This window comes from Schistocerca piceifrons, chromosome X (assembly GCF_021461385.2).
Source record: "Schistocerca piceifrons isolate TAMUIC-IGC-003096 chromosome X, iqSchPice1.1, whole genome shotgun sequence".
NCBI lineage: Eukaryota > Metazoa > Arthropoda > Insecta > Orthoptera > Acrididae > Schistocerca > Schistocerca piceifrons.
In genome coordinates, this window is record NC_060149.1 from 948,108,031 (window position 1) to 948,125,118 (window position 17,088).

A 17,088-nucleotide genomic window follows, 5' to 3' on the forward strand; every position below is an offset into this window, starting at 1 on the left:
AGGAAACGCTCAAAGCAAACTACAAAAAATGAGATGATTTACTCTTTTAGTACTTCGGTCGGCATTGTGCCTTTTGTATTATATCCCGACGCAATTTCTGTGTTTCATCGTGAATGTGAAGGTCCAAGGGGTAGGAGTAAATCTGCAGTAGTGCATCGGAATCTAATACCGATCTATCAGGATACGGACCAAGTAAACCACAAACAATGAGAAGATTTACTCTTCTTGTACTTAAGTCGGCATTGAGCTTTTTGGATTTAATCCCGACGCTATTTCTGTGTTTCATCGTCAATTTGAAGTTCCAAGGGATATAGTAAATCTCCAGTTTTGCATCGGAATCTAATACTGATCTGACCTGGAAACGCTCCAAGTAAACCACAAACAATGAGAAGATTTACGGTTCTTGTACTTAAGTCGGCATTGTGCCTTTTGTATTATATCCCGACGCAATTTCTGTGTCTCATCATCAACGTGAAGGACCAAGGGATAGACTAAAGCCGCAGTAGATCATCGGATTCTAATACTGATCTCCATGGTAACGCTCAAAGCAAACCAAAAACAATGAGAAAATTTACTCTGCTTCTACTTAAGTTGGCATTGTGCCTTTTGTATTAAATCCCGACGCAATTTCTGTGTTTCATCGTCAATGAGAAGGTCCAAGGGATAGAGTAAAACTGCAGTAATGCATCTGAATCTAGTTCTGATCTCCCAGGAAAAGCTCCAAGCAAACCATAAAAATTGAGAAGATTTACTGTTCTTGTACTTAAGTCGGCATTGTGCCTTTTGTATTAAATCCCGACGCAATTTCTGTGTCTCATCGTCAATGAGAAGGTCCAAGGGATAGAGTAAATATGCAGAAGTGCATCGGAATATAATACTCATTCCCAAGTAAACGCTCAAAGCAAACTATAAAACAATGAGAAGATTTACTCCTCTAGTACTTAGGTCGGCACTGTGCCTTTTGTATTAAATCCCAACCCAATTTGTGTGTTTCTTCGTCAATGTGAAGGTCCAAAGGATAGACTAAAGCTGCAGTAGTGCATCGGAATCTAATACTGATCTCCCAGGAAACCCTCAAAGCAAACTACTAACAATGAGAGGATTTACTTTTCTTCTACTTAAGTCGGCATTTTGCAATTTGTATTAAATCCCGACGCAATTTCTGTGTTTCATCGTCAATGACAAGGTCCAAGGGACAGAGTAAAGCCACAGTAGTGCTCCGGAATCCATTACTGATCTCCCAGGAAACGCCCAAAGCAAACAACAAACAATGAGAATATTTACTCTTCTTGTACTTAAGTCGTCATTGTGCCTCTTGTATTAAATCCCGACGTAACTTCTGTATTTCATCGCCTATGGGAAGGTCCTAAGGATAAAGTAAAGCTGGAGTAGTGCATCGGAATCTAATACTGATTTCCCAGGAGACGCCCAAACAAACCCCAAACAATGAGAAGATTTACTCTTCTTGAACTTAGGTCGGCATTGTGCCTTTTGTATTAAATCCCGACGCAATTTCTGTCTTTCATCATCAATGTGAGGTCCCAAGCCATCGAATAAAGCTGCAGTAGTGCATCGGAATCTAATGCTTAACTCCCAGGAAACGCTCAAAGCAAACCAAAAACAATGAGAAGATTTACTGGTCTTGTACTTACTCTGGTAGTGTGACTTTTGTATTAAATCCTGACGCAATTTCTGTGTTTCATCGTCAATGTGAAGGTCCAAGGGATAGGTGTGAATCTGCAGTAGTGCATCGCAATCTAATACTGATCTCCCAGGAAACGCTCCTGGAAGTCCACAAACTATGAGAAGATTTACTCTTCATGCACTTAAGTCGGCATTGTGCCTTTGTATTAATTAACGACGCAATTTCTGTGTTTCATCGTCAATTAGAATGTCCAAGGGATAGAGTAAAACTGCAGTACTGCATCGGAATCTAATACTGATCTCCCAGGAAACGCTCAAAGCAAACCACAAGCAATGAAAAGATTTTCTGATCTTGTACTTAAGTCGGCATTGTGCCTTTTTTATTAAATACCAACGCAAGATCTGTATTTCATCGTCAACTAGATGGTCCTAGTAATAGAGTAAAGCAGCAGTAGTGCATCGGAATCAAGTACTGATCTGCCAGGAAACGTTCAAAGGAAACAACAGACTATGAGAAGATTTACCTTTCTTGTACTTAAGTCGGCATTGTGCCTTTTCTATTAAAGCCTGACGCAATATCTGTGTTACATCTTCAATGCGAAGACCAAGGGATAGAGTAAAGCTGCAGTAGTGCATCGGAATCTAGTACTGAATTCCCAGGAAACGCTGAAAGCATACCACAAACGATGTGAAAATTTACTCTTCTTGAATTTAAGTCGGCATTGTCCCTTTTCTATTAAATCCCGACGCGACTTCTGTGTTTCATCGTCTATGTGAAGGTCCAAGGGATAGAGTAAAGTTGCAGTAGTGCATCGGAATCTAATACTGATTGACCAGGAGACGCTCAAAGCAAACCACAAACTATGAGAAGATTAACTCATCTTGTACCTCGGTCGGCATTGTGCCTTTTGTATTAAATCCCGAAGCAAATGCTGTCTATCATCGTCAATGTGAAGGTCCAAGGGATAGAGTAAAGCTGCAGTAGTGCATCGGAATCTAATACTGATCTCCCAGGAAACGATCAAAGCATACCACAAACCATGAGAAGATTTACTCTTCTTGTACTTAAGCCGGCATTGTGACTTTTGTATTAAATCATGACGCAATTTCTGTGTTTAATCGTCAATGTGAAGGTCCAAGGGATGGGAGTAAATCTGCAGTAGTGCATCGGATACTAATACTGATCTCCCAGGAAACGCTCCAACAAACCACAAACAATGAGAAGATTTACTCTTCTTGTACGAATTTCGGCATTGTGAATTTTGTATTAAATCATGACGCAATTTCTGTGTTTAATCGTCAATGTGAAGGTCCAAGGGATGGGAGTAAATCTGCAGTAGTGCTTCGGATACTAATACTTATCTCCCAGGAAACGCTCCAACAAACCACAAACACTGAGAAGATTTACTCTTCTTGTACGAATTTCGGCATTGTGCTTTTTGTATTATAAAAACCCCAACGCTATTTCTGTGTTTCATCGTCAATGTGAAGGTCCAAGGTATAGAGTAAGGCTGCAGTAGTGCATCGGAATCTAATGCTTATCTCCCAGGAAATCCTCAAAGCGAACCAGAAACAATGAGATGATTTACTCTTCTTGTACTTAATTCAGCATTGTGCCTTTTGTCTTAAATCCCGACGCAATTTCTGTGTTTCATCGTCAGTGTGAAGGTCCAAGGGATTAAAGCTGCAGTAGTGCATCGGAATCCAATAATTATCTCCCAGGAACCGCTCAAAGAAAGCCAGAAACAATGAGAAGATTTTCTCTTCCTGTATTTAATTCGGCATTGTGCCTTTTGTTTTAAATCCCGACGCAACTTCAGTGTTGCATCGTCAATGTGAATGTCCAAGGGATGGAGTAAAGCTGCAGTAGTGCATCGGAATATAATACTGATTTCGAAGGAGACGCTCAAGTCAAACCACAAACTATTAGAAGATTTTTTCTTCTTGTACTTCGGTCAGCATTGTGCCTTTTGTATTAAATCCTGACGCAAATTCTGTCTATCGTCGTCAATGTGAAGGTCCAAGGGATAGAGTAAAGCTGCAGTAGTGTATCGGAATCTAACACTGAACTCCCAGGAAACGCTCCAAACAAACCACAAAGAATGAGAAGATTTACACTTCTTGTACGTAAGTCGGAATTGTGCTTTTTGTATTAAACCCCGACGCTATTTCTGTTTTTCATCGTCAATGTGAAGGTCCAAGGGATAGAGTAAAGCTGCAGTAGTGCATCATAATCTAATACTGATCTCTAAGGAAACGCTCGAAGCAAACAGCAAACAATGAGAAGACTTACTCTTCTTGTACGTAAGTCGGAATTGTGCTTTTTGTATTAAACCCGACGCAATTTCTGTGTTTCATCGTCAATGTGAAGGTCCAAGTTATAGAGTAAAGCTGCAGTAGTGCATCGGAATCTGATCTCCCAGGAAACGCTCAAAGCAAACCAAAAAATTTGAGAAGATTTACTCTTCTTGTTCTTTAATCGGCATTGTGCCTTTGTATTAAATCCCGGCGCAATTTCTGTGTTTCATCGTCAATTTGAAGGTGCAATGGATAGAGTAAACCTGCAGTAGAGCATCGGAATCTAATACTGATCTCCCTGGAAACGCTAAAAGCAAACCAGAAGGAATATGAAGATTCACTCTTCTTGTACTGAAGTCGCCAATGTGCATTTTGCATCAATGAGAAGTTCCAAGCGATACAGCAAAGCTGCAGTTGTGCATAGGAATCTAATACTAATCACTCAGGAAATGCTCAAAGCAAACCAGAAACAATTAGAAGATTTTCTCTCCTTGTACTTAAGTCGGCATTGTGGCTTTTGTATTAAATCTCAACGCAATTTCTGTCTTTCATCGTCAATGTGAAGGTCCAAGGGATAGAGTAAAGATACAGTAGTGCAACGGAATCTAATACTGATCTCCCAGGAAACGCTCAAATCATACCAGAAACAATGAGAAGATATACTCATCTTGTTCATAAGTCGGGATTGTGCCTTTTGTATTAATTCCCGACGCATTATCTGTGTTTCATCGTCAATGTGAAGGTCCAAGGGATAGAGTAAAGGTACAGTAGTGCATCGGAATCTAATACTGATCTCCCAGGAAACGCTCAAAGCAAACAAGAAACAATGAGAAAATTTACTCTTGTTGTACTCAAGCTGGCATTGTGGATTTTGTATTATATGCCGACTCAATTTCTGTGTTTCATCGTCAATCTGAAGGTCCATGGGATAGAGTAAAGCTGCAGTAGTGCATCGGAATCTAATACTGATCTCCCAGGAAACGCTCAAATAAAACCACAAACAATAAGAAGATTTACTCTTCTTGAACTTAAGTCGGCATTGTGCCTTTTGTATTATATCCCGACGCAATTTCTGTGTTTCATCGTCAATGTCAAGGTCCAAGGGATAGAGTAAAGCTGCAGTAGTGCATCGGAAACTAATACTGATCTCCCAGGACACGCTCACAGCAAACCACAAGAAATGAGCAGATTGACTCTTCTTGTACTTAAGTCGGAATTGTGCCTTTTGTATTAGATTCCGACGCAATTTCTGTCTTTTGTCGTCAATGTGCTTCTCCAAGAGATAGAGTTAATCCGCAGTAGTGCATCGGAATCTAATACTGATTTCCCGGGAAAAGCTCAAAGCAAACAACAAACAATGAGAAGATTTACTCTTCTTGTGCCTAAGTCAAAATTGTGCCATTTGTATTAAATCCCGACGCTATTTCTGGGTTTCATCGTCAATTTGAAAGTCCAATGGATAGAGTAAAGCTGCAGTAGTGCATCGGAATCTAATAGTGATCTCCCAGGAAACGCTCAAAGCAAACCAGAAACAATAAGAAGATTCAGTCTTCTTGTACTTAAGTCGCCATTGTTTCTTTAGTATTAAATCCCGACGCCTCTTCTTCGTTCATCGTCAATGTGAAGGTCCAAGCGATAGAGTAAAGCTGCAGTGGTGCATCGGAATCTAATACTGACCCCCCAGGAAACGCGCAAAGCAAACCAGAAACAATGAGAAGATATACTCATCTTGTACATAAGTCGGCATTGTGCCTTTTGTATAAAATCCCGACGCAATTTCTGTGTTTCATCGTCAATTTGAAGGTCTAAGGGATAGACTAAAGCTGCAGTAGTGCATCGGAATATAATACATATTTCGAAGGAGACGCTTAAGTCAAACCACAAACTATTAGAAGAAGTTTTCTTCTTGTACTTCGGTCAGCATTGTGCCTTTTGTGCTAAATCCTGACGCAAATTCTGTCTATCATCGTCAATGTGAAGGTCCAAGGGATAGAGTAAAGCTGCAGTAGTGCATCGGAATCTAATACAAATCTCCCACGAAACGCTCAAAGCAAACCACAAACAGAGAGAACATTTACTGATCTTGTACTTATGTCGGCATTGTACCTTTTGTATTACGTCGCACGCAAATTTGTGATTCATCGTCAATGTGAAGGTCCAAGGGATAGAGTAAAGCTACAGTAGTGCACCGTAATATAATACTGATTTCGAAGGAGACGCTCAAGTCAAACTACAAACTATTAGAAGATTTTATCTTCTTGTACTTCGGTCAGCATTGTGCCTTTTGTATTAAATCCTGACGCAGATTCTGTCTATCATCGTCAATGTGAATGTCCAAGGGATAGAGTAAAGCTGCAGTAGTGCATCGGAATCTAACACTGATCTCCCAGGAAACGCTTCAAGCAAACCGCAAACAATGAGAAGATTTACTCTTCTTTTACGTAAGTCGGCACTGTGCTTTTTGTATTAAACCCCGACGCTGTATCTGGGTTTCATCGTCAATTTGGAGGTCCAAGGGATTGGAGTAAATCTGCAGTAGTGCATCGGAATCTAATTCTGATTTCCCAGGAAACGCTCCAAGCAAACCACAAAGAATGAGAAGATTTACTCTTCTTGTACGTAAGTCGGCACTGTGCTTTTTGTATTAAACCCCTACGCTATTTCTGTGTTTCATCGTCAATTTGAAGGTGCAATGGATTGAGTAAAGCTGCAGTAGAGCATCGGAATCTAATACTGATCTCCCTGGAAACGCTAAAAGCAAACCAGAAGGAATAAGAAGATTCACTCTTCTTGTACTTATGTCGCCATTGTGCATTTTGTATCAATGAGAAGTTCCAAGCGATACAGCAAAGCTGCAGTTGTGCATAGGAATCTAATACTGATCACTCAGGAAACGCTCAAAGCAAACCAGAAACAATGAGAAGATATACTCATCTTGTACATAAGTGGGCATTGTACCTTTTGTATTACATCCCACGCAATTATTTGTTTCATCGTCAATGTGAAGGTCCAAGGGATAGAGTAAAGCTGCAGTAGTGCATCGGAATCTAATACTGATCTCCCAGGAAACGCTCAAATCAAACCACAAACAATGAGAAGAATTACTCTTTTATTACTTATGTCGGCATTGTGCCCTTTGTATTATATCCCGACGCCAATTCTGTCTTTCATCGTCAATGAGAAGGTCCAAGGGATAGGGTAAAACTACAGTAGTGCATCGGAATCTAATACTGAATTCCCAGGAAACGCTCCAAGCAAACCACAAACAATAGGAAGATTTACAGTTCTTGTACTTAAGTCGGGATTGTGCCTTTTGTATTAATTCCCGACGAATTATCTGTGTTTCATCGTCAATGTGAAGGTCCAAGGGATAGAGTAAAGCTGCAGTAGTGTATGGAATCTAACACTGAACTCCCAGGAAACGCTCCAAACAAACCACAAAGAATGAGAAGATTTACACTTCTTGTACGTAAGTCGGAATTGTGCTTTTTGTATTAAACCCGACGCAATTTCTGTGTTTCATCGTCAATGTGAAGGTCCAAGTTATAGAGTAAAGCTGCAGTAGTGCATCGGAATCTGATCTCCCAGGAAACGCTCAAAGCAAACCAAAAAATTTGAGAAGATTTACTCTTCTTGTTCTTTAATCGGCATTGTGCCTTTGTATTAAATCCCGGCGCAATTTCTGTGTTTCATCGTCAATTTGAAGGTGCAATGGATAGAGTAAACCTGCAGTAGAGCATCGGAATCTAATACTGATCTCCCTGGAAACGCTAAAAGCAAACCAAAAGGAATATGAAGATTCACTCTTCTTGTACTTATGTCGCCAATGTGCATTTTGCATCAATGAGAAGTTCCAAGCGATACAGCAAAGCTGCAGTTGTGCATAGGAATCTAATACTGATCTCTCAGGAAACGCTCAAAGCAAACCAGAAACAATTAGAAGATTTTCTCTCCTTGTACTTAAGTCGGCATTTTGGCTTTTGTATTAAATCTCAACGCAATTTCTGTCTTTCATCGTCAATGTGAAGGTCCAAGGGATAGAGTAAAGATACAGTAGTGCAACGGAATCTAATACTGATCTCCGAGGAAACGCTCAAATCATACCAGAAACAATGAGAAGATATACTCATCTTGTTCATAACTCGGGATTGTGCCTTTTGTATTAATTCCCGACGCATTATCTGTGTTTCATCGTCAATGTGAAGGTCCAAGGGATAGAGTAAAGGTACAGTAGTGCATCGGAATCTAATACTGATCTCCCAGGAAACGCTCAAAGCAAACAAGAAACAATGAGAAAATTTACTCTTGTTGTACTCAAGCTGGCATTGTGGATTTTGTATTATATGCCGACTCAATTTCTGTGTTTCATCGTCAATCTGATGGTCCATGGGATGGAGTAAAGCTGCAGTAGTGCATCGGAATCTAATACTGATCTCCCAGGAAACACTCAAATCAAACCACAAACAATAAGAAGATTTACTCTTCTTGAACTTAAGTCGGCATTGTGCCTTTTGTATTATATCCCGACGCAATTACTGTGTTTCATCGTCAATGTCAAGGTCCAAGGGATAGAGTAAAGCTGCAGTAGTGCATCGGAACCTAATACTGATCTCCCAGGACACGCTCACAGCAAACCACAAGAAATGAGCAGATTGACTCTTCTTGTACTTAAGTCGGAATTGTGCCTTTTGTATTTGATTCCGACGCAATTTCTGTCTTTTGTCGTCAATGTGCTTCTCCAAGGGATAGAGTTAATCCGCAGTAGTGCATCGGAATCTAATATTGATTTCCCGGGAAAAGCTCAAAGCAAACAACAAACAATGAGAAGATTTACTCTTCTTGTGCCTAAGTCAAAATTGTGCCATTTGTATTAAATCCCGACGCTATTTCTGGATTTCATCGTCAATTTGAAAGTCCAATGGATAGAGTAAAGCTGCAGTAGTGCATCGGAATCTAATAGTGAACTCCCAGGAAACGCTCAAAGCAAACCAGAAACAATAAGAAGACTCAGTCTTCTTGTACTTAAGTTGCCATTGTTTCTTTAGTATTAAATCCCGACGCCTCTTCTTCGTTCATCGTCAATGTGAAGGTCCAAGCGGTAGAGTAAAGCTGCAGTGGTGCATCGGAATCAAATACTGACCCCCAAGGAAACGCGCAAAGCAAACCAGAAACAATGAGAAGATATACTCATCTTGTACATAAGTCGGCATTGTGCCTTTTGTATAAAATCCCGACGCAATTTCTGTGTTTCATCGTCAATTTGAAGGTCTAAGGGATAGACTAAAGCTGCAGTAGTGCATCGGAATCTAATACAGATCTCCCACGAAACGCTCAAAGCAAACCACAAACAGAGAGAACATTTACTGATCTTGTACTTATGTCGGCATTGTACCTTTTGTATTACGTCGCACGCAAATTTGTGATTCATCGTCAATGTGAAGGTCCAAGGGATAGAGTAAAGCTACAGTAGGGCACCGTAATATAATACTGATTTCGAAGGAGACGCTCAAGTCAAACTACAAACTATTAGAAGATTTTATCTTCTTGTACTTCGGTCAGCATTGTGCCTTTTGTATTAAATCCTGACGCAGATTCTGTCTATCATCGTCAATGTGAATGTCCAAGGGATAGAGTAAAGCTGCAGTAGTGCATCGGAATCTAACACTGATCTCCCAGGAAACGCTTCAAGCAAACCGCAAACAATGAGAAGATTTACTCTTCTTTTACGTAAGTCGGCACTGTGCTTTTTGTATTAAACCCCGACGCTGTATCTGGGTTTCATCGTCAATTTGGAGGTCCAAGGGATTGGAGTAAATCTGCAGTAGTGCATCGGAATCTAATTCTGATTTCCCAGGAAACGCTCCAAGCAAACCACAAGGAATGAGAAGATTTACTCTTCTTGTACGTAAGTCGGCACTGTGCTTTTTTTTTAAACCCCTACGCTATTTCTGTGTTTCATCGTCAATTTGAAGGTGCAATGGATTGAGTAAAGCTGCAGTAGAGCATCGGAATCTAATACTGATCTCCCTGGAAACGCTAAAAGCAAACCAGAAGGAATAAGAAGATTCACTCTTCTTGTACTTATGTCGCCATTGTGCATTTTGTATCATTGAGAAGTTCCAAGCGATACAGCAAAGCTGCAGTTGTGCATAGGAATCTAATACTGATCACTCAGGAAACGCTCAAAGCAAACCAGAAACAATTAGATGATTCACTCTTCTTGTACTTCAGTCGGCATTGTGCCTTTTGTATTAAATCCCGACGTATTTTCTGTGTTTCATTGTCAATGTGCTGCTCCAAGGAATAGAGTTAATCTGCAGTAGTGCATCGGAATCTAATACTGATCTCCCAGGAAACGCTCAAATCGAACCAGAAACAACAAGAAGATTCACTCTTCTTGTACTTAAGTCGGCATTGTGCCTTTTGTATTACATCTCGACGCAATTTCTGTGTTTCATCGTCAATGTCAAGGTCCAAGGGATAGAGTAAAGCTGCAGTTGTGCATCGGAATCTAATACTGATCTCCCAGGACACGCTCAAAGGAAACCACAACAAATGAGCAGATTGACTCTTCTTGTACTTAAGTCGGAATTGTACCTTTTGTATTACATTCCGACGCAATTTCTGTGTTTTGTCGTCAATGTGCTTCTCCAAGGGATAGAGTTAATCCGCAGTAGTGCATCGGAATCTAATACTGATTTCCTGGGAAAAGCTCAAAGCAAACCACAAACAATGAGATGATTTACTCTTCTTCTGCCTAAGTCAAAATTGTGCCATTTGTATTAAATCCCGACGCTATTTCTGGATTTAATCGTCAATTTGAAAGTCCAATGGATAGAGTAAAGCTGCAGTAGTGCATCGAAATCTAATAGTGATCTCCCAGGAAACGCTCAAAGCAAACCAGAAACAATAAGAAGATTAAATCTTCTTGTACTTAAGTCGTCATAGTTTCTTTTGTATTAAATCCCGACGCCTCTTCTTCGTTCATCGTCAATGTGAAGGTCCAAGCGATAGAGTAAAGCTGCAGTGGTGCATCGGAATCTAATACTGATCCCCCAGGAGACGCTCAAAGCAAACCAGAAACAATGAGAAGATATACTCATCTTGTACATAAGTCGGCATTGTGCCTTTTTTATTAAATCCCGACGCAATATCTGTGTTTCATCGTCAATGTGAAGGTCCAAGGGATAGGGTAAAGCTGCGGTAGTGCGTCGGAATCTAATACAGATGTCCCACGAAACGCTCAAAGCAAACCACAAACAGAAAGAACATTTACTGATCTTGTACTTATGTCGGCATTGTACCTTTTGTATTACGTCCCACGCAATTTTTTGTTTCATCGTCAATGTGAAGATCCAAGGGATAGAGTAAAGCTGCGGTAGTGCATCGGAATCTAATACTGATCTCCCAGGAAACGTTCAAAGCAAACCACAAACTATGATAAGTATTACTCTTTTATTACTTAAGTCGTCATTGTGCCTTTTGTATTAAATCCCGACGCAATTTCTGTGTTTCATCGTCAATGTGAAGGTCCAAGGGATAGAGTAAAGCTACAGTAGTGCATCGGAATCTAATACCGATCTCCCAGGAAACGCTCAAACAAACCACAAACAATGAGAAGATATACTCTTCTTGTACCTAAGTCAAAAATGTGCCTATTGTATTATATCCCGACGCTATTCCTGTGTTTCATCGTCAATTTGAAGGTCCAATGGATAGAGTAGAGCTGCAGTAGTGCATCGGAATCTAATACTGATCTCCCAGGAAACGCTCAAAGCAAACCAGAAACAATGACAAGGTTTGCTCATCTTGTACTTAAGTCGGCATTGTGCCATTTGTATTAAATCCCGACGCAGTTTCTGTGTTTCATCGTCAATGTGAAGGTCCAAGGAATAGAGTTAATCTGCAGTAGTGCATCGGAATCTAATTCTGATCTCCCAGGAATAGCTCAAAGCAAACCACAAACAATGAGAAGATTTACTCTTCTTGTACTTAAGTCGGCACTGTGCCTTTTGAATTAAATCCAGACGCAATATCTGTGTTTCATCGTCAGTGTGAAGGTCCAAGTGATAGAGTGAATCTGCAGTAGTTCATGGGAATCTAATACTTATCTCCCAGGAAACGCTCAAACCAAACCACAAATAATGAGGAGTTCTACTCTTCTTGTACATAAGTCGGCATTGCGCCTTTTGTATTACATCCCGATGCAATTTCTGTGTTTCATAGTCAATGAGAAGGTCCAAGGGATAGAGTAAAACTGCAGCAGTTGAGATATTCGCTATTTTTATCTCATTAAAACAGCAAATACGAGTAGTTAATACTTTCAGCCAGAAGGCAAATACTTGTTTGCAAATAATGATTAATGCATAATGAGGCGTCGCATAGCGACGGTGGAATTTTCTAAATAATGTAATTCGTCATCTTTGGGCGGCAATATAAACAGAAATATGGATAGATATGCGATCCTTCACTATTTTGTTCGCTGGAGAACAAATGAAGCCTTGAGCGTTAAAAAGACTTGTACTGTTTTTCTCAAGTAAGACGGACGCAGATCTGTGGCAGTCTGATCTAATTTCTTACTAAATGTGTAAAACCGTGTTATGTCTAAGTTTCAGTGAAGTGTAAAGAACTGTTATAACTTACCGTGACGACGCACGAGCGACTCAAAGAAGACAATGGCTATATAAAAGAGCGCTCAATGGACATGATACGGACATAAAAATCTACCGTCGTTGTAGTACTAAGCTTAAGACATGAAGATCAGCAGTCCAATGTGCGAGTTACATTGATAAAAAGAAAACTGTTTTATCGTCTTCTTGCATCAGCTTTAATATCGAATTTCCCTTTTGTGTGATGTTACAGTTGTTTTTGCGCCCTTAAGAACTTTCTGGTCCCTTAGGAAATTGTTTCGTCATAACAATAACTTCACAACCGGGTATGATCGTATCTACGATCATGAAGTAATTAGAAAGACGACAACGCAATTTCTTAATCAATAGCACGCTAGCTGAGACTGCCTCAAGCCACGCGAAACTGCAAGTAGAAACTATTCACATCTCATAATGCAATATTTTACGACAATGGTCAATCCATGATTCTTACGCCAATTGCGATTGATAAAACAGTAAGCTAAATCTCAATTCCAACTTTCCCTTTAATAACAACATCACTTTTATTTTGTAACATCACACTTGGCGCCCGAACAGGGACTTGACCAAAAATAAGTTGAAATTCTTGGAAAATTTTCTATGTGCTTGTGTTAATAAATGTTCTGTCGTTTCATGTACACATCACCTCTCTGTGAGTAAGACAGAAAATACGCTGGTTGATAACGCAGTTTAATTACCGAGAGAAAAGAAAAGAAAAGAGAAGTGAATTTGCTGAGACAACATAGCGGTAATCAAGCCATCAAAAAGTAAGTCAGAATTTTGCATACGCAGTGTAGTGCTTCAGTAGCAACGTTGCTTTTCCAAGTCGATCCACATCCTTTCTATCTCCTTCCCGCTATAGAAAATCTGCTTTTATTTTATCTTTCAAAGTGAAATTCTTCGTAGTCTGATAATAGAAATTATTTCTCCCCATTGTTAGTATAGCTGTATTACATTTTCAACATGGTGGATAGTGCGCGCAATTTGCAGTGAAGAGCATCTTCATTTGTCTGAAACGTTTAGGTTCCATCTTGTCTTCTCGCCAGATAGAATTTCATTTGTTGCTCACGCGAGAGTGGTGCTCTTAGCGGACTCACCACGTCGCTGACAAATGACGAAAGCCTTGCATAGCACGTGGTTTACTGACGAAAATGGCAGATAGTAAACAGAGACAGGTGACAACAGGAGACGGGAGTGGAGGCGTTAATAGTATTCCATACCCTTTACGATCGCGAACGGTAGGTTCCCGTGTGGAAACTGAACGAACCATGTCTGTAACAGGGGAAAGTGACCCTAAAGTCCAAATTCTTCCCGCTGCAGCTACAAATGACCTCGGTGCGTTAATGGAAATGCTGAAACAACAGTTTGACGCAGTAAATGAGACTATAAAAACACAAAATGAGACTGTTAACGCCCGATTAGATGCTGTAAGCGAATCTGTAAAAACACAAAATGAGACTGTTAACGCCCGATTCGATGCTGTAAGCGAATCAGTAAAAACACAAATTGAGGCTGTTAACGTCCGATTAGATGCTGTAAGCGAATCATTAAAAACACAGCTAGGCACAATCAAAACAGATCTGCATAAAGAAATTACGGCTGAATTAAATACCCATTTGGGTGAGGTGCAAACTAAGATCAGTGATCAAATTCATAAAATGCAGAAACAGGTGAAAAGTGAAGTAGCTGAAGTATCTGGAACATTAAACACAAAAATTCAGGCAGCTACCAAAGAAATAAACTCAGTTAGAAATGCAGTATCTGACATTGAAGGTGTAGTGGAGGATCTGTCGAGGCAGATAGACTCAATCAATATTGAAGAACAGGTTAAGAGCACCGTGAAAGCACACGCGGAGGCATTGTCGGAACACTATGGTGAATGGATGAAGGGTAAAGATATTTTTATCAAAAAGAAGGTCAGGGACGAGCTTAGGGAGACTGTCAAGGATGTAACTTATGAAATCTTAGCTGCTCCTGGTAAGTCTGGAGATACAGTGGTTTCTGAATTGGGGCAGATTCGGAGGACACTTACACGGGATCTTCCCGAGTGGAAGCAGCAAGTAGTGGACGAAGTCAGAATGCTGAGGAACTGGGTAGAAAATCCGCACACGCATACGGAAACTATAGGGAACAACTCTTTAGACGGTGACGAATGTCAGTCAACTCCTTATCGTTCACCGCCTGATTACATGCAAAACGACAGTCCTGTTGAGTCCCGAGTAGGGAAAATAAATGATCCGCCCACAATCGTGAGTTTAATGCAAGAGGTAAGTGTGATTAAGCATCGCACTTTTCCTGTTTTTCATCCGCAGAAGCGAGAAATACACCCCATCGTGTTCCTAAAGAATTTTTCCGGCATATTTCCCAGGAGCTGGACAGGCAGACAGCGTATTCAGTTCGTCACTGGCTTTATTTCTGGTGATGCAGCATTATGGGAAACGGAAATGGTAGACACGTGTAGGAATTATGAAGAGTTTGAGAAAATGTTCTTGGCAAAATTTTGGAGTAATGGGGTACAGCAAAGATTAAGGAAGGAGGTGTATGGTGCGGAAATTTTCAATGAGAAGCGTGGAAGTCTCCGGCGATACTTCGAGAAGTATCTAGCAAAAATTAAATTCTGGGATTCTCCGATTTCTTCCAAGGACGTAATTACGATTCTCAAAAGCAAACTCCCTGCGTCTATTAGAGAGAAACTAGTAAATGTGTCCGAAGAAGACACGGATGCATTCCTTTCTGTGCTGGATTCCTTAGATTTAATTAGCGAGGATGTGCACTCCAGAGTTGGTAGCGGCAAATTCTTCCCTGGCAGCCAGCAGAATGCATCGCACGCGGACAACAATGCGCCGAAGGAGAGAGCGAGCTACTGCGACCGCTGTTGCCAACCTGCCAGCCGTTATGAAAACGCAAATGGCAATAACTTTAAATGGAAGCAGAAAATCAATTACAGTAATCAGCAGAGATACCACCCAATTTGCAACCACCAGGTACAACATCAGTACGGAAACCCACCCTTTAATTCTGCGCCTGAGCAGTATGGAAATTCTCCACAAACGATTGGTAATTTTTCAAATGGGCCAGTGTACAATCAAAGTTATAGGTCGAAAAATAGCAAGTGGCATGGGCAAGGCGGAGGCCACCCAGCACATCAGAACAACTTTTCACAGAATAGAGGACCGCGGAACAATTTTCAAACGGTACCAAATGCGAACTTTCCTTCACAAGGAAATGGTTCTGCCGGCAACCAAAAGATCGGGCGACAGCCGCCGTCTCAAGTATTTTATTCACAAGTGAATGCACCCAGTGGATTTTTACCCCTCTACACCGACATTTGTACCACACAACCAGCATCAATATGAAACGGAACAAACACTTAAGGCCATGAATGACAAACAGGTTAAACATCCTGCGGAAAATTAGAGGCAGCACCTTTCAGCCTCCTAGAGGTCGCTGCCGGTTCCAGTGGGGGTACTAACGAGTACTCTGATTCTGAGTATGTTAATGCGATACGGTACGACCATGAGACAACTTACGAGATGACCTTGCACCTGACCTAGAAGCTCAAGACATTAATGACATTTATGATGAACAGGTCCAGGCTTCGATTAAGATTTCTATTGCCAACATTCCTTTCACAGCCATTGTTGATACAAGAGCAAACATCAATGTGATGTCATCATGTCTCTTCAGATAGGTGTCCTCTGTTTCAAAAGTTTTATCATTGCCGATTCAGGGCTGCTCCATATCGGGAGCGATTGGTCCATTGAAACAGAGAGTTAGTTTACAGACACAGCCTCAACTGCAGATAGAATCTGTTTCGGTTTCCTACCTCTTGCGTACTGGAAATTTCCTTGTGTGAACTGTTAATGATAAGTATTGTGTTGAACAGCGCACGGACTTCATGGTAACGGCTACTACATGTAAACTTTAAGTATTAAATGTTAAGTATGGAAAAATTGTTTATAGTGATGGACATTGAACTGATATTTCTTCAACAAGCTGAAGCAGGAAATTGGGGTTGCACCAAGAATTTCAATTTAATTTTAAGTTAGTATTAAGAAAAAAAAGTGCTTGCGAGGCGATTGCCTGGAGCTATATAAATACGTAAAGGTGAGAAATGGAGGAGGATGCGTAAATAAGCACTTCTCTCAAGGTACAAGAAGATTTATAGATTTATTATTAGTAATGTAAGTACTTGAAGTTCTTTTGTAAAAGCCCAAATTACCTGCTTAAAAAAATGGGGGGGGGGGTACATGTTCAAACACTCCAGACAGTGGACAGGAGTAGAAGAAATAGCTTAAAGTTCAGTTAAAGCGTGTTGTTAAATGGAAAAACAAGTGATAACCCACATGTGTTCACGCAAGTAGACAATAAGCTGTAGTAAACTAAGTTAGGTGAAATACAGTACAAATAGAGGCAAACCATGAAGCATCAATAATGTAGCGTAAGTACTCCACGAGGCCATTAATTGCTATGAAAGTAAACTATTACCCTGTGATCG